General features: G+C 42.1%; 1 long non-coding RNA gene across 1 annotated transcript in view; it reads right to left on the bottom strand.

Moving 5' to 3' along the window:
- The window catches only part of LOC139805541 (uncharacterized), a 91,007-nt gene that overhangs the window by 9,303 nt on the left and 54,324 nt on the right, over positions 1-27,380 (bottom strand). Inside the window, exon 3 of the long non-coding RNA XR_011729853.1 lies at positions 5,048-5,152. This is a non-coding gene — a long non-coding RNA (uncharacterized lncRNA). The remainder of the gene's footprint in view (positions 1-5,047; positions 5,153-27,380) is intronic.

Raw genomic sequence — 27,380 nt, 5'->3', positions numbered from 1 at the left:
CAACCAGCAGGTTGTTTTTCCTTGCCAAGGGAAGAGAATGATGCTCTGATGGATTTGGCACCTCAAGGAGACATCAAGAGCTCTGTGTTTTCATTTGGATTGTGCCAAATCGTTTCTGCTCGTGAGCTTTGGTTCCCAATCTTTAGAACTGACCCCACTTCCCTCTCTTATGGAAGGGTTTGTGAAAATAAGAGGACCTGTGCTAAAGAATGCTGTTAAAATGCAAGTTTTTCCAGGTGAAGAAGCATCTCTGAAGTGGCTGGAGGGGCCAGGTCCCCAGCAATAACCAAGGAATGCTGCAACACGGAAAATGCTTTGGGCGATGCCTTCTGGAAGGAGAAAACTTCACAGTTCATCCATCCCCACTGATGAATGAGACAGGTATGAAAAGATTAATTTAGCTACCTCTCCAAAATATCCAGAGCTTAGCCTGCCAAAATTTTCCTGGGAATCTCATGAGTGTTACAATACTGACCACTTCTGCTATTTCAGCACCTCCAGCTTGAGCTACGAGTTGGAACCTCAGCATGTAATAGGAAAAAAATTAATGGGATTTGTCAGAAATTGCAAAGCAGCTTGGCTCTCCGAAGAAAAAAGGATCCAAGATTGGCAAGATATGTATTTTTTTCCTCTCATTCAAGTAGTTTCTTAATTGCAAAACAAACAGAAGCAGAAAACAGGAAAAAAAAAAAACAAAACCCAGACCTTTAACAATATGGTCAGGAGTAACTGGAAAGAAAAAAAAGTTTCCTTCTCGTGTTTCAACTGAAAGTTTTTATTTATTAGAGATGATTTAAACCCTAAAAATTTGAAAAGATTAGAATAGAAAACAATAGTGGTTACATGTGTCAACTTTTCAGAAGAGACCAGAAAAGACGAAAAACAAAAAAAAAAAAAACAAAAAAAATTCTTCAAGCGTAAACCAAAGCTGTAGTAAATCATTGGATGTGCTAAATAAATCAGCATGATACTGATAAAGCTTCTTTGGCTGCTTTGAGTCACATTTCAAAAAGGTTTTTAAGCTGGTGGTTACACCCCGCCTGTGATATGTGGTTGTGTAACTAATCAGGTGGGCCAAAAAAGTATCAATAAATAAATCCTTACGAAACATAAAATGGGATTTGGCTCAAGGGACGAAAGGACCTGTGCAAGAAATTTCCACATTAAAAACCCATTGCTCTTTCTGAAGCCTGAGGTGAAGAAACGGCTTGAAATGAAACAGACAATTCCATAATTTTAGGGGGAAAATATTTATTATAAAAGAGACAAGTTCACCAAAACATCCAGTCCAAGTTTAATTTAGAAAAAAATTTGCTCAGCTCCCTGCTCAGCTTTGCTCACAGCTTTAAGCTGGAGCACGATGGGTTCAAGGGCTTGGGAAAGATTGAAGCTGTCAGTGTATTACCTGGTTTCTTATCCAGACTTATTTTAGCTTTTAATTCTTCTCCAGAAGATCCAAAAGCTAACTTTGAGCATGGGACCTCTTTTTTTTTTTTTTTCAGAGAGCTGTTCAATGGGTGGCCAGGCACCATTCTCTCCAAACTATTTCTAATTCCAACTGGAAAGGCAGTGAACGGGGGAGATATTTTCCTAAGATCAGAAAATGCCAACACAAACATCCCAGAAAGGGCATTTGGGTCCCTGGTGCTGGACAACCTTGGTCTGAGATAAAGCAACAGCTCCAGCTGATGGGCCTGACAACTCCTCACTTCTGAGATTTTGATGAAAATCCAACCTTCAGGACAGCAAATAATAAACAGCCCAGGAAAAATATTTGACACCAGTTTTGCAAAGTGCATGTTTTGTCTCTGGTTTGTTCTATGAGAGATCATTACAGCTAAGAATGGTCATTTTATATAATTGGCTGTGTGATTTCATGACCTCAGTTAGACCTGACTGCAGCTGTAAGCACACGTTCAGGGATGCAACAAATCTCTAAGACAGTCAATGACAAAAAAAACCCCATCCCCACTCTTTCTGCTCTTGCAGATTAGGAAAATGTTGCTGTACAAGGAGTCTGCTGGGATGGGTCATCTGCAGAGGCAGAAAATGGTGACTGAAGGTGCTGTATCCAACCCCCTCTGCCTGTTCAGATGGGTAATTTATACCCCAGTGGTGATAAAAACAGTTTTTGTTGCCCAACTCTGGGGAAAAAAAAAAATTCAAATTCTGGGAAAAACCGGCCACATCTTTCTGTCTGGATTTTATCTCCTGCTAAGCTAGAGACTGACTCCCTGCAGGTCTCCTTAGTGATGAGAAATATATTTAAAAAAAAGATGTCCTTGAAGTTTGGGTTGTTAAAAGGGCAAACAGGTAAAAAGTTTGGACCCAACTTTGAATTTTCTTCAGTTAACGTATTGTTTGGTTCTAAGGCTTGGTTTTGGTCCATTTTAATAAACAGAAGTGACAAGCACAACCTCCTTAACTCATCATGCCCTGAGAATGGAATAAGGAAAAGAGCAGATCTACTTCTGTGTCTTCAGAGGATGCAAGGCTGAGATTAGGAAGAAGAAAATACCTGGAAGCTTACATTAAAAATAACAGAAGGTTCATCATATTTCTGGAATCCATACCCAAATGTGACCCAGACTCAGAGCAAACACAAAAGCTTTCAAGACAGTTTCAGAGTTTCTCTGAGCTCCTGACCCTTTGTGTAATCCCTGTTATAAGTTGAATTGTTTTGCAGTGAACTCGGAAATGATCACTATCCAGCATGTCACTGGGGACTCCTTCAAACTGTATAATTAGAATAATTTCACTTGTATTGGGCAGGGCAGGGATTCAAAAAGCAATTCAGAGGCAAAAGGGCAAGCAGCCAGAGCATGCTATGTGGAGCTGAGTTATGGACTTTGCATTTTATTTCCCTTCCACGTAGAGCCTGGCAGTTGTGTTTTAACAAATGCTGCTTTTTGTTGTCTGCTCCAGAAGCAGCACCAGCCTGCTGGAGTTGAATAAAATAAAGTCAGGGATGGCCAGGAAGAATTTGCAGGAAATATAAGACAGAAAGTTACATTTTGGAAACTGTAGGACAGAAGTTCCCCAAAATGAAGCCAGCTGGTGCAGCAGGGCCCTTCCTAAGCTCTGGTGGCAGGAGAAAAAAGCATTTCCACTGGGGTAAAAGTGGTAACAGAGGGATGCTCTGTGTCCAGGACATCCATCCCTGGCTGGGCCACCAATTTTCTTGCAATAGCTGGACAGTTCCTTTATTATTAAACACATTTTGCAAGGAGTTTATCTGCCCCAGTGTAATCCTATTATCTTAATTTATTAGATCTCATAAAGGGAGGAACGTTTGTAGCACAAGGAAGGATACATTTTGCACAGAATTTCCAGAGGCAAAGATCCATGGTTTGGGGAGGTTTTGATATGTTTTGTAAATGGGTTTCCCCCAGTATCTTCTCTGAGTTGCCTCCCTTTATATGCTCCCTTCCTTAGTGCCTTCTGGCTCTCAGCAAAGTGTTTGTTCAGCCACCCTAAGCCACACACCTCTCCCTCTCTGGGAATATTTGTCTTTTGCTTGCTACAAAGAAGATCTGCAGCCTTAGAGGAGAGATACAAACACGTATCAAGCCTTCAGGGATTACACTGACTGCCTTGGTGACACAGTTTGCTTTAGAATTACAGTCAGCCCTGCTGCCTGAAAAGGGTCTCTGTAAACAAAATCCTGGTTTATACCTTGTTTCATATGGATATAAATATCTAAGATAACCTCCCCACAGCAACACAATATGCGTGGGAGATGGAAAGTGCTTCTCTTGAAACCTAGAAATAGTTGAAGATGCAGAGATAAAAATCTGGCTGTAGACAGATGTGAGTCAGTGTGAAGGTGCCTACTCCTCCTTCTCTAATGTATGAAAATAGGGGAAAAAAGATGAGTTCTGAGATCTCTCAGTAAAAGCTGTGCTGCTGTGCAGGTGCTGAAGGGTTTTCATTGATTTTCTTCCACCTTGCTGAAGTCTAATGGTCCTTGAGGCTACATCTCCACTGATGAGCTACTTGAGATGAACAGGGTGCCAGCTTCTGAAAGAGATGCTACCCAACTACCAAGTCTAAAGTCCCAAGTTCAGAACTGACTTCTCTACTTGGGACCCTAAATCCTTGCAAGGAAACATCATCTTCTAGCTAATCTTAGTCTAACCCTCACAGTGCTGCAACCCACTCGAGTGAAAACCCATCCTTAGGTTCCTGTCTGTCTTGCTGTTCTGTCTGGCACTGGATAAACTTTTTGGAAAATGCAGAAAATGTTTTATTTAATCCTGAATCTGAGGATCCCTGGCAAGGTCTTCATTCTATGCAGACTTTTCCTTCACTTAAAGCTCCCCCAGGCAGAGCAGGGGCTGAGCTATGTGATGCCAGGGAATCAGCATGGGCACCTCATAACTCTCACTGTTTCTAACCCCTCTCCTAGGATAATTTCTCCCTCTGTTCACTTGGGGTGAGTCTGGTCTGGCTGACTTTTCAGGTGTGACTCCCAGCCCTAAAAAAATCAGGCCAGGAACCTCTTGGTAGCTCAGTCCCTCCCTCACTACATAGGGCAGAGCTGTAATGCAGGGGTTGCCAAGATCAGGGATCTTGGTGAAGTGCTTTGGAGAGGACTGGCATTACATAAATGCCAGCTGCCAGTTGAGTCCACAGATTCCTACAAAGGGCAAATTAAAACCAATTAACCTAGCAAGAAGTTAGTCCTTCCATTATGATAGCAGATCTGCTCTGATAAAAGCAAGAATTCCAACAAGTTGATGATTTCATCTCCTTGGCATGGAGATCACACAGCTGCACAGCTGAGATGTCACAATCCAAGCAAGTGCTTACAAAAGGTTCTTCTTTATGTTTTTGGCTTGTAAATGTAAACTGCCTGTGCTATCCATACATGCCAGGAATGTCAACAGTGGCTCGAGTGAACATCTATTCCCCTCTAATCCAGGACAATACAAGATTACAAGTGATAAATCCTCTCTTGGGGAGCTCAAAGCAGCAAAAGAATTGGTATTTGGACAGAGTTATGCTGGCTCAGGCAATATATACACAAAAAAGAGAACAAACTTACCCTGCCAGAGCAGCAGAATAGGTGAACCAGGTTGGCCTTCCCTTCTCTTCCCTTGCACTGGCTCAGAGTTTGGTGACTTTTCTCCCTCCATCCTTCCCAGATGGACTGCAGAAAACAAAAGATAAATGGAAGCAGTTATTTGGGAGGCTGCAGTCTGTAGCACTGTTGGATTCAAAATGCTTTTGATGCAGGAACCTGACAAATGGTCCTGTTTGCTGGGAGAGAAAACCTTCTGAGATGCTTTTAGGGTAGGAAGGCAGCTGTGCTCTCTACATTTGTGCTCCACACATTTGGCAGGGGAGCTCGAGCTTGTTCTGCCCTGCAAGTGCCTGGTGCTGGAGGAGCAAGGGAAACCCCTCTGGCTTCCAAAAAATTGCATTTTCACTGATTGCAAAGGAGTTGCAAACAGCAAACAAAACTCAGAGTTTGGGGAACCTCCACTTCTGGGAGATGAGATGGAACCTTTCCCTTTGGATAGCTCTGAAGAGCTGAATCTTTTTCTCCTACCTTTTCTAAACTAAACTTGGCTACTCTTTACTCCAGAATTTCTACCATGACCAGCTCCTCAATCCTTTATATCTAGGCATCACCTTTGCAGTTTGTAGGGATCTTTTTTTTTCCCTGTAACTCAAGCCCTTGGTGTTACACAGCTGTATCTGCTGTGCAAGGGCCCAGCTGCCCCTGCAATGTCTTGGTCATTTATTTGCCTGGAACTACAATCTGACTCTTGATTTTCTTTGAAATGTAAGAGGTTGGGTAAGGGAGAAAAAAAAAAAAAAAGAAGAATACTTAGATGACCTGAAAAATCTTGCTGCCAATCTGTAATATGAACCTGAAGTCTGTAAAATGATGACAAGTATGTGAAATTGTAAGATGCTGGCTGACATTTCAGAGTACAAATATCCACAGCTTCATCCAGATTGCAAAATATTAATGATTTCAAATGGAAAAATCTAATGGGCCAAACACTGGCTTCTCTTTTCTATTTTAGGGATACCTAAAATATGCTTCATGTTGTTTTCTAAGAGAAACTGAGCATACTCTGGAAGTGAACCGATTCGTGTTTAAATATATGAAGTCTTTGGGAAAAAAAAAAACCAACAACAAAATCAAACCCAAACAATATTCACACACACAGTCAGTTTTAAGATAAAAATACAAATCAAGATTCTCATAAGGTAGAAATTGCCTTTTTTAATTAAGAAACTGGTTCAAAATTCTTCAACCCATTATACTTTGGCACTTTCCTGGCACTTTATTAACCAGTATGTAGTAGCTTAAAATTTATGCTTTTTCCTCAGAGTTTCTGTTTCATTCTGTGCTTCTTGAGACAACTCCAAAACAGTAAGGTTGGGCTTGACACCACCAAATGCCATAATGACATCTTGAATAATTCAACTGCAAATTTTCAGAAAAAAATTACAAACTTCCCTCATTTTTCTGAACAAAAAGGACAGATTCCCATTCTCCTTTTTTAAAATATTCCCTCTAAACATCCCCAGAGACACAAGAATCTCTCCAGACTTTTTTGTGAGTAATTTTTTTAAGCCCCAGCAGGCAGGGTGCCAGGCTGATGGTCAGGTGCAGTAATCCAAGGAGTGTCTAATTTTCAATTGCACCCTCACAAATTCAAGTGCAGCTGCTGCCCAGAGTTAACCTGATCTGCTCACAGAGACATCATTAGGGAAAATCAATTAATTTTTCCATTCTCCCAAACTGCTGAAGTTGAATAGGAGAAGGAAAAGGGGGAAGAAGAAAAAAAAAAAAAAAAAAAAAAAGACTTGTGTGTCCATTGTGTTGGGAAGATAAAACCAATGGTATTGAGTAGCCAGGTTAATACAGGTCAGTTACAGCTGGAGAGAAAGGAGATACAAGAAGTTTGAATTACATTTTAGGTATGAAAATCAGAGCTGCTCAACCATGAAACAAACCTCCTTGGGACTCCACTTCCTTATTTTTTTTCCAGATCCTTTTTTCCATGTCCTTCTGTTTTATAATCCTGGGTTGAGATTAGTTAAAGGTGAATGGAAAAATGTTATATTAAAAACGAGAGGAAAGCCTGCCCTGAAAAACTTGACACAGGCTTCAGGCTCCTGAAGGTTCAGGGGTTTGTTCTAATTCGTTAAAAATTAACTGTAAAGTAAGGCTATGGAAAATGGGATGTCTTACAGCAGGAATTTTCCTTTTTTTAAATCATGAGCCAGACACGGAGAAAAACAAAGACTGTGCTTAATTTAAACTCATTGTACAAGGCAAAAGATAGAAAAATCCATTAGGGTGGCTTTATAAAAAGTAATGGAGCTGAGTGCATTCCAGGTTTTAATGGAAATTAAAAAATATTCTTTTTTAAGCACGGACATTTCAATTCCAATAGATTAATCAATTTTTAGAAATGATGTAGCCCATGTTCACACACAAAAAAACTTTTTATTTGCTTACGAAGATGAAATACTCAACCCAAGATAATATTTTTTCAAATTTTTGCTTGAAGATGGGCATGTTCTGGTGATATTCTGAAATGAATCATCAACAACTGAGTTGGTCAGAAAGAATCAATCTTATTGAAACATCCATACTGAAATTTTAATGCACTGTTTGCTATCATTATATTTTCTTATGTAAATAGTAACAAAAAGCAAAATAAAGCCAAATCATTTTAGGAGAAAACCTGAACACCTGTAACCTTTCCAAAAATAGTGCACTAGAACTTGAACTAATTGGATGCTGTTATGTACTAAATTTTTTACATGGATGGTATAAAGAAATGTCTCCTAGGCAGAGCAAAGTTATTTGTTAAATGTTTCAAGCATCAATCCCTGCATTTACCACATTTTCAGACAACTGGTAAAATAAAAAAAATATTAAAAAAAAAAAAAAAAAAGGAAAGAAAAAACAAACAAACAAAATTATAACAAACCCAAACACCAGAACAATAAAACTACTGGGTGGCAAGTTTAGAAAACCAGAAATGTTTCTGAGTGTGAAGGATGCAACAGGATTGTGTGATCTGAAAGTATAGGGCTGCTTTTTTGTGTTTGGCTGTTTTTTTGGTTTTTTTGTTTGTTTGTTTAGAAAATTAAAATTATGACAATTCAGAGGGATGAGGAGAAGACACACAGACTGTGTGGGGAAGCATCAAATTGTACCAGAAAATGGGGACATGATACCCTCCTACTTTACACTGTGTTCTCCTTTTCTGAATCATGAACAGAACTCAAAAATTCAAACTTAGCACTGAGAAGAAGGATCAGAGGGAAGGATGGGGAGTTCCTCCCCCACATCCCAACACATCCCAGTGTTCTGAGCAGACCCCAGATGCCAAAATACACCTGAGCAATCACATCCCTAAGTAATTAACTAAGTCAGCAATCAATTAATTACAAGGGAAAGTTACTCCTGTAACACAAATCTGGTCAGGAGCTCTGGTTTCAGAAAGAAAGTATTTACTAAAAGAACTGAAGAAACAGAACCCCCATTGTTTGCAGGAGAGGCTCTGTTATTCTTAATTAACTTTTCTGAGTGGAGGCAGCATTCAAATGACCAAAGAGAAAATCATCAGGGGGTGTGAACCAGCACAGCACTGGTGAAGGAGAGGACATTATGGTGGTTGACAGCAATTAGCAGAATAATCCAAGAACAGGCAAGATTTTAATGATTTTTTTTTTTTTTTTTTATAAAATATATTAGATAAAATATATTAAACCAGACTTTTACTGACTCCTCAAACCCTGATGTAAAGTTGCTATTTTTCATCACTGTCAACCTGCAAGGAAGGGCTCCTGACTTCACCTTCCCCCCAGCTCTGGGTGCCCAGAGAGAGCTCTCTGGATTGCTTACACATCAAGGTATTTATTAGGAATTCATTAACTGTTCACTCCACTAAATGAAACATACAGCTGGGAAAATCTAACAGAGTGCTAATAGCAGACTGGAAAGAAATGATAGTATTTTCTAATATCATAGTTTATGTGAGAAAAAGGCTCAGATTAGAAAATACCATTAAACACTTTTTAAAATACAACCCTAAGGTCTCCCTGCTCAGGGGAAGGGAAAGGGATGAGAGAGAACATTTTTTGAAATTACCATTTCAAGCAAAAATAGCTCAGCTGTTTTTTGAAATGCAGCTTATATAAGAGAGAAGGGAAATAAAATGTCCCGTGGAGGGAGAAGAGCAGAAAATTCACTCCTTCTGCATCTCTTTTGAGTGGGTTGGGTTTGGAGCACCTGTGGTTTATCAGCAAGGGATTTGCATTTTGCAGGGCTGGCTGGGGCTCTGTTTCCATGAGAGCTTCCTGGATGTTCTCCCAGTTTTATGGAGCCCCGGGAGCCACGTTCTTGTTTTTAATTCTATGTCTGACTGTTAACACCCGGGCATCTGAACACTTCCAGCAGAAAAAAAACTCATCTGTGCAGACCTGCTCAGTGACAAACCTTCTCCTGACAAGAGTGAAAAATGCCCACCAGGATTGCTTTACACAGAGCTGAGCAAAAATCTATAAAAGCAGATGTCACTTATTTAATTGGCTTAGTCTTTTGTTCTCTGCTGAGTCAGACAAAAAGCTCCCAAATCTGTCATTATGCAGCTTTTCTTATCTCTGAAGCTTGAATCTATCAGACAGAGGTAGCAGGTTAGAAAATCCCTTTGTCAGGGAGATTGCAGGGGGTACAGGAACACCCCATGGGGGGGGCTTCACCTGGACACAGGGGATTAAATGGGATGGATCCCAGTGGGGAGAGCTTGGTGCAGGCTGCTGGCCTCACATTTGGCTTTGTTTCTAGAGACAGGACACTCAATATAACATCAACTTGGCGCCAAGCAGCTCCCATTTTATCCAGCCCTGAATTGAATCCTTTAGAGGTAATGGATTTTTTCACAGTTTGTTGCTGTTACAACCAGAAGAGAAAGTTGGCAGCAGGGCAGGGGTTGCCATTCAGATCTTCTTTTCTCAAGTAACCAGTTATTCTGAAGGGCCCAGCTTTGCTTTTTTGGCTTTTCCCCTAAAAATCTGGGTTTGAAATTCTTTTTTTTTTTTTTTTTTTTTTTCCTAACTGTACTGAAAGGGGGTAAGGGATGATACAGCTGAAATGATACTCTGGTGACATAACAAAGAACAGTAAAGGTCAGACCAGATTAATTTGCTACAGGATCAGCTGGAGAATATTAAACCTCTTAACTGTAATCCTTTGATAACCAGTCCTATAATGTGGACATCACTGTACATCCAATAACACACGTTAATTACTTTAGAATTATATTTTTCATTTTTTTATCAAAAGACAAATTTTAGAGGATGCCGCTGCCGCCACCAACCCCCCAACAGTTAAAATAACTCATTTTGAATAAAAAGGGACTATTTTTATGAGGTGGCTGGGGAAAAGTCAGCCTGGAAAATATCCTTATGAAGGAAGCATCTGTCACAAGTCAAAACGTTATCACTGGTCCCCAGGGAGATCCAGCCTAGGTACAAACAGGAGTGAAATGGTCAGTGCTGAGCTCTGAGAGGCAAAGTGTGGATTTAGCCATCTGGAGAGTGTGTTCTGAAGCTGGGTCTGAGCAGTTCAACCCCCCCTAAACCTTGGGTTAGGATAAGAAACCCCTGAAAATCAAGTTGGGAGGAGAAAGAGAAGGGATTTTTTTCATCCACAGAGAAATTGATGTTCTCAGAGAGGGGGAAGCTGCTTGGCAGGGGCCCCGCAGGAGCATTTTCTCATGTCCCAAATCATCCACCTTGTGCCAGCTCCTGCAGCTCTTCTCTGGCAGATCCCACCCTCCCCACACCCCTGGGACCCAACAGAGGGGAAGATGGAGTTTTGTGCCAACTGGGCAGTAGCTCACCTGCTGTGTGGACAAATGGGTGGAAAACATCAAGCTGGGACCCACACATTCCTGTAACCTACCCACAAATAATTAACCCCCCCCTAAAAAGCAAGAGCCCTTGGGAGTGTGCTGCACAGTTTGTGTGAGCAAGTGGCTTCCAGAAAGGTGAAAAAATACTCCAAGTCTTCAAAATCAGGAAAAAAATATGTCTGTGAACTGATGGTCACTTCTCTCCAACCAAAAGTTGGTGATGCTGGAACATTGACCTCACTACAGGCAGTGCAGTGCTGAGCTCTTTGGATGTCTGTCCACTTCTCTGATGGCTGAACAGGAATTTCAAGGTGTAATTTTAAGTACTGACAGCATAACAGTTGGTAAAGTCTTAGTAAACAACCTGGTAAACCCCTCCCTCCTCATTCCAAAAGGGCAGAGATCAAGCTGGCCTGAATCTGGATGGTTCAGTCCAACTTTTAAAAGAAAGGGCAAATACCATTTTCCTTCGAGTAGCTTGTAAAGTCTTCAAGTCCTTGGGAAAACACAATCCCAGGGGTATGCTGAGAAAGAGTATTTATACATCAGTTCCAAATGTGCTGTAAAACTCTGGATGTACCCAACTATAACAACGTCCTTGTTGATCCTGACAATGTCATCACTTCACAGCATCATTTCAGATTTCCATAACTCTGCTTTCAACACTCTTTCCAGTGAAGTTTCCTGATTGGAGATGGAGGAACAAGTTCATCAGCAATTGCTGGGCCAATTTATGAAGTTCCTCCAGAACAAAATAAACACCTAAGAAATTTAAGATGAATGGGTGAAAGTAACCCAGCAGCAGGTTTCTCTGGCATCCAGCTGTGCCACGCAGCTCTCTGGATGGGTGCAGTATTTTGGGGTGGTCAGGTCTTGGGAAACCAGGGTTCATCTCTCTGAACCAACCTTTCCCTGAGAGCTCAGCTGAGTTTCCTGAAGCACCTTTATATCTATCCTCCTGCCAAACCATGTGCTGAAACCCTGTGTGTGCTGAAAGAACTGAGGCAGGGCTGAAAATGAGTTTGGGAGGTCTCCCCCTGACTGAGTTGTAGCTGTTGGTGTATTCTGATTTTCAGGCTCTTCCTCCTTTGATAAATACCAGACCCTAACCAAAATGCTTCCATCAAACCCAAAATCACTTGGATAAACCCAGGAAAATGGTGTTCTTTCCACTGACAGCTGATCCCAGTATGGCATTGTCCTTAGAAAACAAATTAAAAAGAAAGGAAAGTTGACCTCAGGGGCAATTCTTCCTCTGGATTGTGCTGCAATGCAATAGGATTTATAAATCTTTAATTGCAGGTGGTTTGCTATAAATGCTTAATGAAAACATGATGTCCAAATGCCTGTTGGAGCAGGCAGAGTTACAGAGCTGCAGTGCCATAGGTGACCTGGCTATGGGCAGGAGCTACAAAGGATTCACATTTATTTCCCTTGCATCCCTTGTTAAAATGTGCCAGGGATAATATGTGTGTGTGTGTGTGTGTGTGTATCCTTGTGTGTGCACGGAATTACACAGCCAGAGTTTGATCTTCCTGCCTGGGAAATGCTGGTTTGTGTGGGAAGGCCACTTGCATCATTTGAAATAGATTTTAATTAAACCTTTAAAGGTTTTTGTTGAGTCAAAGGAGTGCTCAGAGCTCACAGCTCATTTCTCTGCAGAGGACTCAGACTCTGGGTGACTTCACTGGTGCCTTGGACAGCTGAGCTGAAGGGGGATGGATGGGGAGGGGGGGTCTCCTGTCAGCACCCCCTGCACCCTGAATCTCCAGCTCCTCAGATTCCACCCCAGCCTTTTGCCATTCACCTATTCCCTCTCTCATCCTGCTTCCTCGGAAGTGAAGGGAAAGGCTGGAGAGAGAAGGAAGAGGAGAGGACCCCACCAGGTTTAAGGTGTTGGCCAAGGGTTGGCTCCTGGATGCAGATCAGTTAAAAAGAGACTTCACATCATGATTTTAATTTTTTTTTTTTTTTTTTCTGAGAAAGGAGGGAAGGGAAAACAGCACCAGCTCATGGTTGTTCTCACTCCTGTGGCTTCCTGAAGCTTTTACTCTGCACCATTTATCCTGCATAAATCAATTGCCAGAATATTAGTGCTTTGCTTCCTTGTTTACTCTGAAAGATTATGTCCCATTAGCAGATTTGTCTTGTAATTGAACTGAAGTGTAAAATGCCAATGTCCTGACAACCCCAATGGACAGGATTAACTGCTGCAGACATTTCTGTCCTCTTTTGAAACATTTTGATTGAGCATAATTAATCCAACTGAACTGATAGGATGATGGATGCTTCCATCCAGCCACGGTGGTTTGCAAAGTGAAGCAAGGCTGGGCAGAAATATCACAGAAAGATGAAGAGGGGATGACAGACAGTGGCTTCTTTTCTAACAGTGTGAGTTTTTTCTCCATATAACTGCAGCTGGGTAGCAAAGCAGAAACCTCACTTAGTGCCCAATTTCAGGAGTATCTGCTTGTGTCCATTTGTATCTGGAGCATCCCAAAAGCACTTTGCTCATCTGCCTAAGTGCCACGTTGGGGGCTGGGTCTCCCCCTTCCAGCAGCAGGAGGAGCATGAGGGCTGCCCCTGCCCTGGACACCAAATCAGTTTTTTCACTGCTCCTGCTCTCCCTGCCACATTCTCTGTTCAGGGTGACAGAATGCAGGGAAAAGCTTGAGGAGAGTCAGGATGTGTCTTTTGCATCTTGAACTAAGCCAGCAGCAAAAGGATTTTCTGTCCCAGGCTGGATTCCTGAGTCTGAAAAGTCTATCTGCAATGCTCAAACTTTTTTATAAAAAAAAAAATATGGTGAGTTTAGCACTGACCAATGCCATTTAATAAGAAAAAGCTGTGTTCAGACCATTTCCATGCACAATCCCATCATCTGAAGGACACAGAGCGAACCCAAAAGAGGAATTGGGGGTTAAGGGGAGGTTGTCTGAGTGTTGCAGGACAAATTCAGGGCTCCCAGTCTCCTCTTGCCCAGCCTGCTCTTTGCCATTCCTCTTTTGCTGCTATTTTTATAACGCCGCCCGCCACATCTGCTCCAAAGGCTCAGGGCCAAAGCAGTGATTGAGGGCTAAAGTGGAGTGGTTATTATTTGTGGGCTAATGAAAAAAGGAGACACTGGTCTAGCAGGTAGCAAGAGACAGGGGAAGAACATGAGAAATGTCCTGGCTCTGTAGTTAGCCTGATTTATTTTGATGTCTTTGCTTTTTTTTTTTTTTTTCGCTTTTTTTTCCTGCTATTGCTTTTAACCCTTTTTCTACAAACAAAGCTAAAAGGTTTTGAGAAACAAGGACAAGGAGATGCTTTGCAATGCTACAGAACACAGCCCTCAAAGCTCAGTTCACTGGGGCGACATTGTTCTAGTTTACCAGAAATATTTGAGCTTCTTGTCCCTAACCAAAATTAAGTTAGAAATCTTGTAAAAAATGGTATTATTGTGGTTAGCTCCTCTAACTGATCCTGGAATTACAGAAGCATGAAACAAAGAACACAAGGGGAAAAAAAATCAGCAGATATGTGCCACCACGTGCCTTTATTTTCAATCAGAGAGCATCATTTACTGTCTCTCATGTGTGCAAACATCACCTCCACCCTTGCACAACTTGCACTGGAGATCAAGAGGCAAAATGAAATTATACTTAAGGAGATGAAAGAATTTGCTTGGGTCAGATTTCTGAGCAGAGCATCCCAGCCCTGGGCTGCTGGCTGGGAAGGTCAGGGAGTGAATGGCTCGAGGACTCAGAGTCTGCTTTATTATATAACTCCCATCTCCGGAATTAAAGCTTAATCCCAAACTGTGGCTTGGAGTCCAAATCAGCAAGGACTTGCTTACATTATCAGTAACACAACCACCCTGTTTTCTAACAGTACAGTAACATAAGCATAAGTAACAAGGGTGTTTGTGGGTTGTTTTTTTTTTAATCTGAGCCACCATGCAAGGGAAATGAAGCTGCTGGTTCCCCTTTGCTGCAAGCATAGAGCAGCTGTCCAGAAAATCAAGGTTCTTGCCAGTGCTTTGATGAAACACACAGAGTTCTGTATGGCATCGGGTGCCAAACATGCTGCTGATAGAAGCAATAAATCCCCATCCAAAACCTAAAAATAATATTGGGATTGTTTTAAATTAAGGTTACAGAATATGGATTTCATTAGACCCTGCATGGATTCTGAATAGCAATTATTACATATTTGTTCAGGTTTAAGTATTTTTATAGGATTTTTTTTTTTTTTTTAATCCTGTTAGGATATTTTTCCTATGGGATGGGGATCATCTTTGTGAGAGGAAGAATGGTCTTGTGGTTAAGGCTGGCCTGAGATATAGGAGATCTGTTGCTGGCTCTGCCACAGACACCCTGTGTGAGCCTGGGCATGGCATTTAACAACCAGCTTTATTTTCTTAAAATAAAAGTCCAAGGCCCATTTAAGCATCTAAAAGATGAGACTGCTGAGGACTGCTGAGCACTCAGCATTAAAAAGAAGAAGAAAAAGAAGAAGGAGAAGAAAGCTGGCTGCCTATCTAAGAGTTGTCCTCTTTTGGTCCCTTCACGACATGCTGAGAATTTTTGAAAATCTGTTCTATTCCTCATCTGGGGAGCAGAAATGGGAACACTCCCCCAGCACACAGGGACTTGGGAAGTCTTAGCAAAGCTGAAAGCTGGATGTTCATCATCCTTCCTCCATGTGAAGAGGGATGAATTAATATGAATATTTTAAGAAAATAAATTAAAAAAAAATTCTCCAGTGGCTTCTGGAAAAACAGAAGGAAAACCTGCTGGAAGTTGGACCCTGCAGTCTGTGCAATACAGGGCGTAGAGTTTTATTTTCTGACTTGTTGTATCTTCTCTTAAACTGAGCCTAGCATTAACTCCACTATTTCCATAGATTTAAAAATTGGAAACATTTGTGGTTTTTTTAACAGCAAGTTTCATAAAACTTCACTACTCTGAACAAGAGAATTTTGCTGGGGATGTCAGCCTTGTGTAATACTCCAGACATCCTCAAAAATGGGTGAGGACTCCCTGAAAAAGTCCAGAGCAGACATTCTGCCCTGTCCATTCACTCCTCACTCACTTGTATTCATACTCAGAGAAGGTGCTGGGTGTAGATTCATGTTTTTATCAGCTGGGCTGAGCACCCACCAGTGGCATTCCTGGCCTTTTCCAGGGGGACAACCATTCACCTTTTCTGCCTGTTCTTGTGGTTTTGCTTGGTGGATTCCTGCCAGTGCATTCCTGACACCAGAGTCTCCCTTTGCTCTTGTGTGAGATGGTTTTGCTCATTCTTTTCCACACCAGCGAGGGGGATTCAAAAAGCACCAGGATTAGAGGTAGCCAGGCAGTACAAAGCATACCACACGAGCCAGACAAAATCACAGGTTCAAGCAATAAGCAGATGGAGACATAGCAAGAGGGCATGAGTGCTGTGGTAATGGATTTAGGAAGCTAATCTTAGTTATTTGTTTGAGGGTGACCACAAAAAAAAAAAAAAAAAAAAAAAAAAAGAGTTGAAAGAAGTTCTGTATTCCGTAGCTACAGTGTATAAACCATTTCAGAAGGTGATCAAGGTCTGTCTTTAAAACTATTTGTCTCTGGGCTCCCAGTGCTTCCAGTGGAGAGGTGGTTCCAGACTCTTCCTGCTCAGGTTACTGGAAGTGATCTGATATCCAGCCTAATTATACTCATCATCATTTTACTGCCATTTGTTCTCCTAACGCTTCCTTGAGCTTTCTTACCTCCAGATGTATTTATTGAATTCTTCTTCAGAGCCATCATCTCAAAGATAAATAGGTGGAGGTCTTAAATTTCATCTCATAAAAGTAATCCTGCTCTTAATAGCACACTTCTTCTCCATCCCAGTTTGCATTTATTGTCCCTGTCCATGGGTAACAGGGAGTGCACCAGCCCTCCTAATCCCATGGTTTACAAAGACATTGCCACTTCTCTCTCCTGGGGAGATGTCTCCAAACACACCCTCAGAATGATTTGAGTCTTTCACAGATAATTCACCCAGCTACAACTGAATCACTGCAGTCAACTCAGATCTTTGTGCTCAGCTCCTGCTAATGAGGTCTCTGCTCCTCTCACCACCCCTGAATTTCCATCCAACACAAACCCTCGGTTCATGCACTACATATAAAGCAGCTTGAGAAACAGTAAAACTGCCTGACATTGATACACTGCCCTCCTGAACAGCATCCAATTATTCTGCAAAAACAGACTGTTTCAGCTACACCCTCCCACTGAACTGCAGAGAGCTTCTCCTCTGGAAGACTGCATCTATTAAATGCAACTACAGCTGACAAGAAGGAATTCACCTTCCCTAGTGGAAAGAGAAATTTCAGGAGGCAGAAGGCACCAGCACTGCAGAGGGACCTTTAATGATGTGCTGCCTCCTGAGGAGAACCTTAGGGATGAGACAGCTGGAGGATGCCAGATGCTGCAGCACAAAACTCCCTCACTGCACCCCCAGTGTTGGTCCTGACTCCAAGGGAGGAGTGTGAACTCACCTACTGAGTTCACTGCCACCACGTAGTGTCACCTAAAGTGTCACCAACACCATGCCCTGCAACACCTGGAGCTTCACACCCCTTACTGGGTGAAGTGGTGAAGCCCGTGGGCTTCCAGCTGAGCAGCAGGTACAGGTTTAGGTGGCTCATTTTGGTGATGTGGAGATGAACCCATGGTGGAGGAACTTCACTTGGCTCTGGGGTACTTTGGTGCTGCCCTCAGAACAGCCATGCCCATGGTCTCCATATGAAAAGGGGTAGAGGAAGACCAAGAGAACAATGTAACATGCTCTTGATTCCTCAGGGGAGGACAGGTTTCAAGACAATCATCTCCAAACCTTTGGGAATGCTGATCAAACTGGAAGCTGGACTTCAATGGCCTTTTTTTGGCAACAATTCTCTCCCAAATTAGTCAGTTGTATGTGCATCAGTGCTTCCTACAGCTGGTTCTGCTGAGAGGTCCAGCTCTAAGGACAGTATAATAAATATATTATAAATAATCACGAAGGTTTTGCTTTCCATAAGAAATGGGGGACACTATACCTTTCATCTCACCATTCTGTGGATAATGAGCAAACACAGTCTAAAAGTTCTATTATAGCCTACTTAGCTTTGTTATTCCTCTACCTTAAAAGCACCACAAGTCTCTTGTCTTCCTGCTTCTGTTGCATTTCTTGAGAAATGCCTGAGCCTCAAGTTCTGAGCTCATTAGCTGACAATTAACCCAAACTGGTTCATTCATTTGTAAAGACTAATTTAGCCACCCACAAGTATTTATTTCAGGAGACCATAATTTGTTCAAAATGGAGCAAAATATCTAATCTGGCTATTCCTGGGGTTGATTGAGAGGTAGCAGCTCCTCACTGTTGAAGACGCAGTGGTTAGAGCTGGTTTGAGTATTTTTGGAAGTCATTTTTTTTTTCCACACAACCCGAAGCTGTTTCATCTGATGTATCTTGGCTATGTCATGCTTTTGGTGAATCACAGGCTGGCTTCCAATGGACCCATGCCTGGATTCATGATGGGCTTCTGGGGATCTGAGAGCTTCCAGTCCTGGCAATCCCCAGGCAGCCTCTGCTGCCAAGATCATCCCAGGGCGGCAATTTGAAAGCCCCAGGAACATGGTTGGTGGTGGAGAACTGGAGAAGAAAATATAGAAAAGACTTAGAAAAGAATTTTAAGTGATCATAATTAAATTTAAGGCATCTCAAATATCAGTTTCCTGCTCCAATAAGATCTCTGACATCACCAGTTTATTTGTTCTCTAGCCATTCATTGTCTCCTGTGGGCACGAGCTGCCAAACTAATAACAAGAGCTCCTCAGATAGAGCCAGGGGGTGGATGTGGCTGGGTCCAAGCTGAGAAGGTGCTGTGGGCCCAGCTGAGGTCCCCAGGGAGGCAGCAGAGGGGCAAGGGTGACTTTAAGGTTGGGGAAAGGGCTCTCATCCCACAGCTGCTTCCACCAAGCTGCCTCTGAGCAAAGCTTTGGTCTCCCATAGAAGAGTTCTGCAAGGTTTTGACAGCCCAAAGGCTTCTGCCTCCTCCAGAAATAAAGATTTTAGGCTTTTAAATTCCCTTATAAGGAACACTGTGAGCATTTCCACCTCTGAAAAATTCCACTTTAAGCCTCAGGACTTGGTTGACAAACTCTGGTGTCCAAGCAGTGTCATCAGCCTGTGCTGGAGAGAACCCAACTGCAGCAGCCCCAGACCTCTCCATCAGCTCCATCCCTGGCACCCTCAGTGACACTGAAATGGCTGCTTGGGTCACAACACGTTCCTTTTAAAGAGAAATCACAGAGATAACCTCTGCCTGACAAATGCAATTTCCCCCTCAAAAGGGAGCAGCCTCCTGGTATCTGCTGCTCCAAAGGAAATAACAAACCCGATGGATCCACAGAAAGTAACTGGAGAAATCTGGCTCAGAGATGTGGTGTTACTGTTGGATGCAAGGCAGCTCTATAGAGCATTAAGAAAAAAGGATATTCAGCATCAAATTCACTCCATTCCTGGTTATTTTCCCATTTCCACAGGCATGGAGGAAGGAGTCTCACGTAAAATTCTCAGTAAGGTTTCTCTGTTCTGGGACTCCTATTGCTGCCCCCAGTCCACACACTGTGATAGCTCCTGGGCAGAAATCCACCATTGGCCTCCTGGATTTTATGAGTTTCAACACAAAATTTTGCTCTTTGGGTTCATCCTGCCTTTTTTCTTTTTCTTTCTCCTTAAGATTTTGGTTTTCACAGGTGCTTTTGCTCCCTCATTTTTTTTTCTCTCTTCATTGTATTGTTTGTCCTTCAATGGGGATAATTTCCCTGCTCTGATACCCACAGAAGAGATAGAATTAACCAACAAGAAAAAAATATAAAGCTTTCCAGCCCATGTTGAGTGGATTTAGGCAGAAGGTCAGTGTTACAAAGTTATTCATGTCAGAAGCAGGCACTGGGATAAGCTATATTCGTTAAGTTGCTCAGGATTTGATGGAGATGTTTTTTTGTGTGAGGAAATAATTAGAAAACAGGGTCTGGTCACATCTGCCAGACCTTGATACCTCTGCAGTATGACTGTATACACAACTTTTTCCATTTTGCATTCTTATCTCCACTGTGATTTATACTTTTTCATGAAAGCAAAGCCTTCTAAAAGCTCTCCTAACTATAGGTGTAGAATACATTTATTACAGGATGGCCTGACAAGAGGAAAAGATGCTTAAAGTGCTTGCAGAGATATGTTTGACTATCTGGGCTTTGCATTCCTTCCTTCTGGAGAGAAGAGTTTGCAAAAGAAATTGCCAGAACATGGACATCACACTGTCAGCTAATGTGAAAAGGAGGATATGGGGGTAGGAGATATGGAAGAGGAAAACACCATTTGGCAAGAGTCCTTGTGTAAGAGGAGAAAATGAGAAGGTACAAATGGACGTAGCAGAACACAACCCCCTGTGCCATTCACTAAGTTCATTTTGATGAGAGTGAAATGTCTCAAAGAAGGGACAAAAGAGAAGAAAAGACATGCAGGTAACTAGCAGCATTTTTTATCTCCAAACATAAGAGCAAAAACCAGATAAATAGCTTACTCTTCCATATTTTGGGTGAGAGGCTCACATAGCATTGACTTAAGTGGGCAAAAATCTCCCCACTCGTATCAACAAAAGTTATTGTAGGAGGGAAGGAATTCAAGAAAAGGAATGTTATTTCTTGCTAAAAGGTTCCCCTGGAAGGAGTCGTCCAGATAGAGCAGTGAAAAGCTGCTCAATACAAGTAAAACATGAACTGTGGGTGTGGAAAGGGTCAGGTCAGAATTTGGAAAGGAATATTTAATTTGGGAGAGGTCATGATTAATGGCAGTGAAGTGAGAGGTCATCCCAGCCAGACAAAGGAGCAGGGATTTGGCCCACCCAGGACTCTGGGAGTTCTTCATTTACTCTGATCTTTGGGCTGCTGTAGAATGAAATCAAATTCCTGATGGAGTCACTGGTTCCCTTCCTCCAGTCTGAGCAAGGTAGAAGTCCAGAAAGGACTTTCTATTTTTCCCCTCCCTTAATCAACAGACTTGTTCCTTGTCGCAGTGCAGTTTGCTGCCTTATTTTGCTTCATCGTAAAGAGAAGTTAATTCTTTTTATCTGATACCAACACTGTATATAGAGCTGGATCTATAATTTATGAGAAGGAAAACAGTGGCATTAGAGAGAAAACCTGTCAGAAATTAAGTTATTAGGCTTTTAAATGAGCACTGATGGCAGAGGGGAGATGCAGAACATTTATTGCCATGCTAAATATAGGGCTAATGCTGAAAGGTTTTCATCAATACATGATAAGAACAAAATACTTAAAGTCCTGTGATCTTTGTTTTTTTGTTCTCTGTAAGTTGTATTAATTTTTTTTGCCTTTGGTTTTGATGATTTTAATTCTTCTTTTCTGATTTTTATTTTTTTTTTTTTAAGGAGGGTTCTTTGCCCTTTGAAATCAAGACCATAGCTCTCACACTTGGGAGGGCAGCTGCGTTTTTGAAACTTGGACCTTTTTCTCTCCAGTTCTCCCTCAGCAGCATCACTCAAGACAAGAGTTTCAGACAGAGGGTGGAAGGAAGGGGCTGACACTGCTCCACGGATGCTGCTGGAGATCCTTCACTGGACAAACAAGTTGTTTACACGGAAGTTTCTCAACAAAAATGCCATGGCTCAAAGAGGTGAGAGATGGTGCCAAGAGGCCAACGTAGGGTACGACTGATACAGAAACCCTTAAAATTTGTTCCAACCTGATTGGGAAGAAAAATCATCCCACTGCCTCAACTGAAGGAAAGATCAGAATTTTAGGCAAGAAAAGGAACGCGGAAAAGATGTTGCGAGATGAAATATGAAAGGAAAAACAAAGCTGCAGCTTCAGCTTGTGTAAATCACTTGGAGCCTTTCCTGAGGTTTTCTATTTGAAGCTGAATCCGATCGTTTTCTGTGGGAGTTGAAAAATACAAAAGTTCTCCTGGGATATTGTAAACATAATTCATGTTCGCTCAGGCAACGGCTGACATCACTTCCGCCGCGCCGAGGGGCCAAGGCACTCCGTGTGCTGCAGCCTGGGTAAAAATAGCAGCTTCATAAATCTGCCCATTCCTTTAATTAGGCAACCCTGATGACAGGATTAAGATTGAGTGCTTTCATTTCAGATTGGTTAATGAAGTGAGCTGGAATAGATTTTACGCGGCGTACAATGGGCTGCCCTGGGAGGGATCCTCGCCGCTGGGATGCGCCGTGATTAATGGTGTCAGGTACAGCTGGGCTGGGAAAACTGCCTTATCACAGGCTAAATGGGAAGATCATGGAGTCATTTGATTATCTCCTCTCGTGTTTGTAGACTGCAAACACTTTGCAGACAGAAGAGACTGCGCCACTCTGCTCAATTTCTGTAGCTGGTTACTTAATGAACATTCGATGAAGATCAAAGAACATTTTTCTCTGCTGTTTTTTCTACCCTGGCTGGTGTCTACTGAAAATTGAGGGGAAAAAACCCCACTCTAAACGATCCCTAAAAGAGTAGTGTCATCCAAAGTGACCCTTCCTGTGATGCAAGAGGTGAACTTGGTGCATCTGGGGAGAGCCCAGCTAGCTGCAGGCAAGTTTCCAGCCACCCATCCTGCCAACTCTGCTCAAACCACTCATAGGGACTTTGAAAAATTTAATGGTCCACTCCAGCTAAACTGGCATCCAGGGGACTGCAAGTGCCAGGCAGTTCCTCTGATCTAGAGAAGACACAAGTTTCCTAATGGCTAAGCTGAGATGAGACTGGTGGTTACTGGTGTGGTGAGAGGGATTGCTAAAGTCATGATTAAATCCTAGCATTACACTCACTGGGATGCTTTCCTTAGTCCTGAGGAGTACTCATCACTTCGGTGTTAATGGTGTTCAAAACCTGCTCTGAAAAGAGAGAGGGCAGAAAAGGAGAAAGAAAACCCTGCTCTGCTGAAGGGAGAAGTCAAGGTGCTTGTAGGAAATAACAATGAGCAAAGGAGGGTAAAGGAGGGAAAATCACTTTTCCTGCTCCCGAGCAAATGCCAGCAGTGGCCAATTTCTAAACATCTGGTCTCCCAGCATGTTTTCTCACATCATGCCAATACCTGACTGGAATAAACAACTTTATCTAGATCCCAGTTTCTTACCATCAGAGAGCGATAAGAAAATTTATTCCTATCAGCGTGAGATTCGAGCAGAGGGAAGAAAGATTTATGCCTGTTTGAAACCAGCCTCCACTCTGCCTAATTGTTTAGTGCTGTGGAGAAATGTGAAGTTTAATCATGCAGATTTTTATTTTCCAGGAGGCTGTAGATCACAGCATCAGTGCTGCTCTTGCCACCCACCAGGCAGTCAGCACTCAGCTCCAGTTTGTTTTTACATGGCAATGACAGCACGCTTCCCCTCTGCAATTTACTGTAAGGCTGATATTTTGTACTTTTCCAGCTCCCTTCACTTCCCTGGGCTCTGCCTGCTTGAAAAACCCAAATATATTAAGTACTAAAGCCACAAGGCACTCCAGAGGTGAGAATAATTTATATTCTGTGGGGCCAGCCAGGGGATATTACTATTCTGATGGCATGGTGAGATGTTTCCAGCCCTGTTTGTTGACACCTGTTCAGATTTAGTCTCCATCAACTTGTCTGGATTCTTCTGGCTCTGATTCAGCCTCACAGCCTGAGAGATGCTCTCCTCCTTCTCCTGGATCTGTCCCCAGATCTGCTTTGGGCTGAAATGGCCACTGCTGCTGATACAAGGTGGAAAAGGAGAGAGAAAAGGAGGAAGGACAGGTTTAAAATGGTCCCCTGAAGAAACTGAAGTAGCTCCATAGGTCCAGCAACCAATGCCACTGGTAGGATTAGAGTCCAGCTATTTTTATTTCCATTCTTGTCTTCTAATCACCTTCAGTCACAGACACCTGCAAACTTCACAGTTTATTTGCAAGCCCTTCATACCCTCAGCTGTTTAAACAGATGTACTACCTAGGAATGGGAAATGAATTTGGAAAACTACCTATTTTCAGCACTTAAGAGTATTCAAGCTGTCAAAAGTCTCTTGTCACATATACAGCTTTCCAAAAATTCTTTCCTGTGGGTGTGCAGGTTCTTTCTAAGAGTTTGGGAGCAGGGTTCAATTTTTTCTTAGTGTAGGTTCATCATTCAGCTTAGAGCATCTTCCACAACTGCTTGAAAGAAAAAGTCACACTGAACAGCACTGCCTTATCAGTATTACAATCCCACATTCAAGGCAAGGTTGAATTATTCTAACAAATCAACTATATTAATTTTAATTTTCATATTTGAGAGAGCTTTGCTGTGAATTTCTGATCACTGAAGCAGGAGAGGAATATCTGGTGTCTTTTTGCTGACATTGTGTTGAGGAACTGGCTGGCCAGGCTGTGCCCACCCACCCCACAAACAGGAGGTGGGGAGGGGGTCCCACATGTGCAGGGCACACTCAAGAGTTTGCTGTATGGCTTTTTTTTTGGTGCCCATTAAAAATGTTGGGTTTTTTTTTTTCCCCTTTATGTGCAGGCTGGCTCTGAAGCAAGTTCAGTAAAAGGGATGACATTCCCTGTGGTAAACCAACCTCTTTCATACAAAACCAGTTTGATCCAGGGGTCCCAGCTTGAACAAAAGCTGACTTGAGCAGTTGAAAAGTTCAAGAGAAGTGCATTAGGGAGCTCTTTGGGAAGCTGAGCATGACTGATGGGCTCTGCTACAGAGAAGTACAAGAACTGGCATGGAAAAGGTTTTCCCAGTGCAAGCTTTCTCCTTTTCTTACTTGCAAGCCAGAAGATGGGAGATGCCCTGCCCTGTGCCTGGCTAAAGAACTCTCTCATTAACCATCCACACATCCCCATCTTCATAAAAAGCAAGAACATCCATTTGTAGGGCTGATTGCAAGGGGGTACCACATCTCCAGCTACTCCCACAACCATTTATTTTAAGCATCCCCCATTACTTTGGCCCAACAGAGCAAAGGCACTCTGAACAAGAAGTACCTACCACCACCTCTGCCTCATCTTGTCAGCATGTCTGAGCAGGAGATTAATTTCTCTGATACCTCTATTTCATGTGATACCAGAAAGAAAATAGCTACTTGAAGTGTTTTGACATGCCTCTCAGGCTCTCACTGTATCCATTTCTGAACACCTTTTGACCTTCTAAAAGATGAAAAGTCATTCTTTTCTTTTTTTTTTTCTTTTTTTTTCTTTTCTTCTTTTTGTCAAATGTTAATTAAAACACCCTCTAAGTGCATGTCAAAAACCCACCTAGAAGCAAGGGCCAGTAGATACTAGTAGGCAACATTCCTTAAAAATGTTTTCCTAAAGAGCGGGTTTGGTTTCAGTGTCCGTCTCAGTCTTAACCTCTGTTTTGAGGATGAAAAACCTCCTTAAACCTTTTCCAAGAATTCAGAGACATGAAGAGGTTTGAGATCATGTGCTGCCAGCTCTGTCCCCTTCCCCACCTTGGTACTTCCAGACCGTTTGACAGTGCAGTTCACAAGGATTCAATCAGAGTCTCATGACCTCAGATGATGAGAGAAACCCCCGGTAAGTGCAGGCACAAATCCTGCCAGGATTCAAACAATGCCTTCAGTGGAAGGCCAGTCTTCAAAAGGATTATGGATGACTTCCCAGCCTCAGTCCAAGGGACTGTCAGAGCTCTGGCTTTCTGCTTCCCCTCTTTGTTCCCAAGCTTTTTTCTTGTGACTCCCACCTGTCCTGCACCCCTCTCCTCTCCTGACCTCTGCAGTCCCCTCCCATGAGGACACTCGAGGTGTCCAGCACTCATGGAGCTCCACAAAGCCCAAAAACACCTCTGTGACATGAGCTGACATTTCAAAGAAGAGTCCAGAGAATATTTTTCTTGGATTTCTTTAAGCAAAGGGCTCCAGGTCACTCTGCTTTACCCCCAGATAATGATTTGCCAAAGATTGCCAATGAAAGCTTCAAGTTCAGACAGCTCGTTCATATCAGAATGGAGTTCTTAAATAATTGGTTTTTTTCATACAAATCCTTCATTAATAAAATATTTCCCATTAATTACAGTCACTGTATCTAGAGGACACAATGGGGTATTTGCAATAATTATTTCTTCTGGGCTTTTTCTATCCATTTCTGTTTTTTGTGTAAACTAATACCTTCATCCTCACTTGTGATATTTTTATTTGAACTAAAAAGATAGATAGTAAATAATCTGATTCTGCTGTGTATTCAGTGATCCAAATTAATAAAGAAAATTCAATACCCTTTTCTGCAAGAGTGCTGATGTCATTCTCTTTTCTTTTGCAGATGAGTGAGAGAGCAAGAATGAATCATAGGCTGACTTTGAGCTGGATGGAAGGGACAGAAAAAGTCTACCCTGCAAGCATGAAATTAATTCAAATTTAAAGCCATATGAATTTATCTTGAGAATTACCCTGGGTGGAATATCATTGTTACAACCAATTGTAACCTGGTCCTAAAGCCCCAAGGTGGTGGATTGTAGAGACAGACACTCAGAGGAAGCTCATAGCAAAAATGATCAATTTTTAAAAAAAAATTAAAATGTAAATAAAAGATAAAATAAAAAAGAAGGAGGAGATGGCAACCTGGGGCACCTCAGCCCTCACCGCCTGTTACAGTCTCTTAAAGTGTAATACTATCAACTTCCCACTTAATTTTGAGATATCTTTTTTCTCCTTCTATAGCAAATATTAAGGTAGACACTTGGATTGATCCCTCAGAATACTCATTTTTAATGACTTTTATTAGACAGTAATTTCCAGCAGTCAGTATCACACAATCCAGCATTTTATTTTCATAAAGCAGGAGACCTGCTCAGCTTTTTACAGCTGAGTAGTTTGTTTGGTTGCTTTTTTCTCTCTCCTCTTGCAGCCTCCACTGTGGGGCTCCCTATGAATCATGCACTAAATGCTTACTGGGCAGCACTTTACACATCAAAGTTTTGTGGTGAGGAAGAACCAGTTGCCTACCACCCCCTGAAGCTATTTATAACTAATGAAACCACCAGGAGTCTGTATTAATTAACATCTCTCACAGAGCACATTAAACAGTGCCACAACCCATCACTTAACATAGATACTGATAAGATACTTCTTTTTTTCTCTCCAGGTAATTAATTTCTGTGAAGAAAAGGAAGGTCTTTTCTAACCTGAAGTGGTTTGTTATTCAAGCACTGGTGATGCTTAGAAATTCTCTTTCCAGAACTGCCAGGAGCTATAGAAAAGAGAGAAGGTGTGAATACAGAACTAGTAGGGGGAAAAAAAAAATTCCACACAAGCACTGAAGGCTTCAAGAAAGTTGTGAATTCATTAGCATGGTATAAAATGCCACTTTGTCCACATAGCAAGAGAGGAAAGGTGCTGAGCACTGATGGATTGTGGTGTTCAGCTGCCTGAATGTGCCTCAGGCAAAAATAAGTGTGTTCAGTTCACCAACACTTGAAGTGTCTCCACTTGGGTCT

This window comes from Heliangelus exortis, chromosome 20 (assembly GCF_036169615.1).
Source record: "Heliangelus exortis chromosome 20, bHelExo1.hap1, whole genome shotgun sequence".
NCBI classification, from domain to species: Eukaryota; Metazoa; Chordata; class Aves; order Apodiformes; family Trochilidae; genus Heliangelus; species Heliangelus exortis.
The sequence above is the reverse complement of the archived record's forward strand: the minus strand, read 5'-3'. Positions and strand labels throughout refer to the sequence as shown.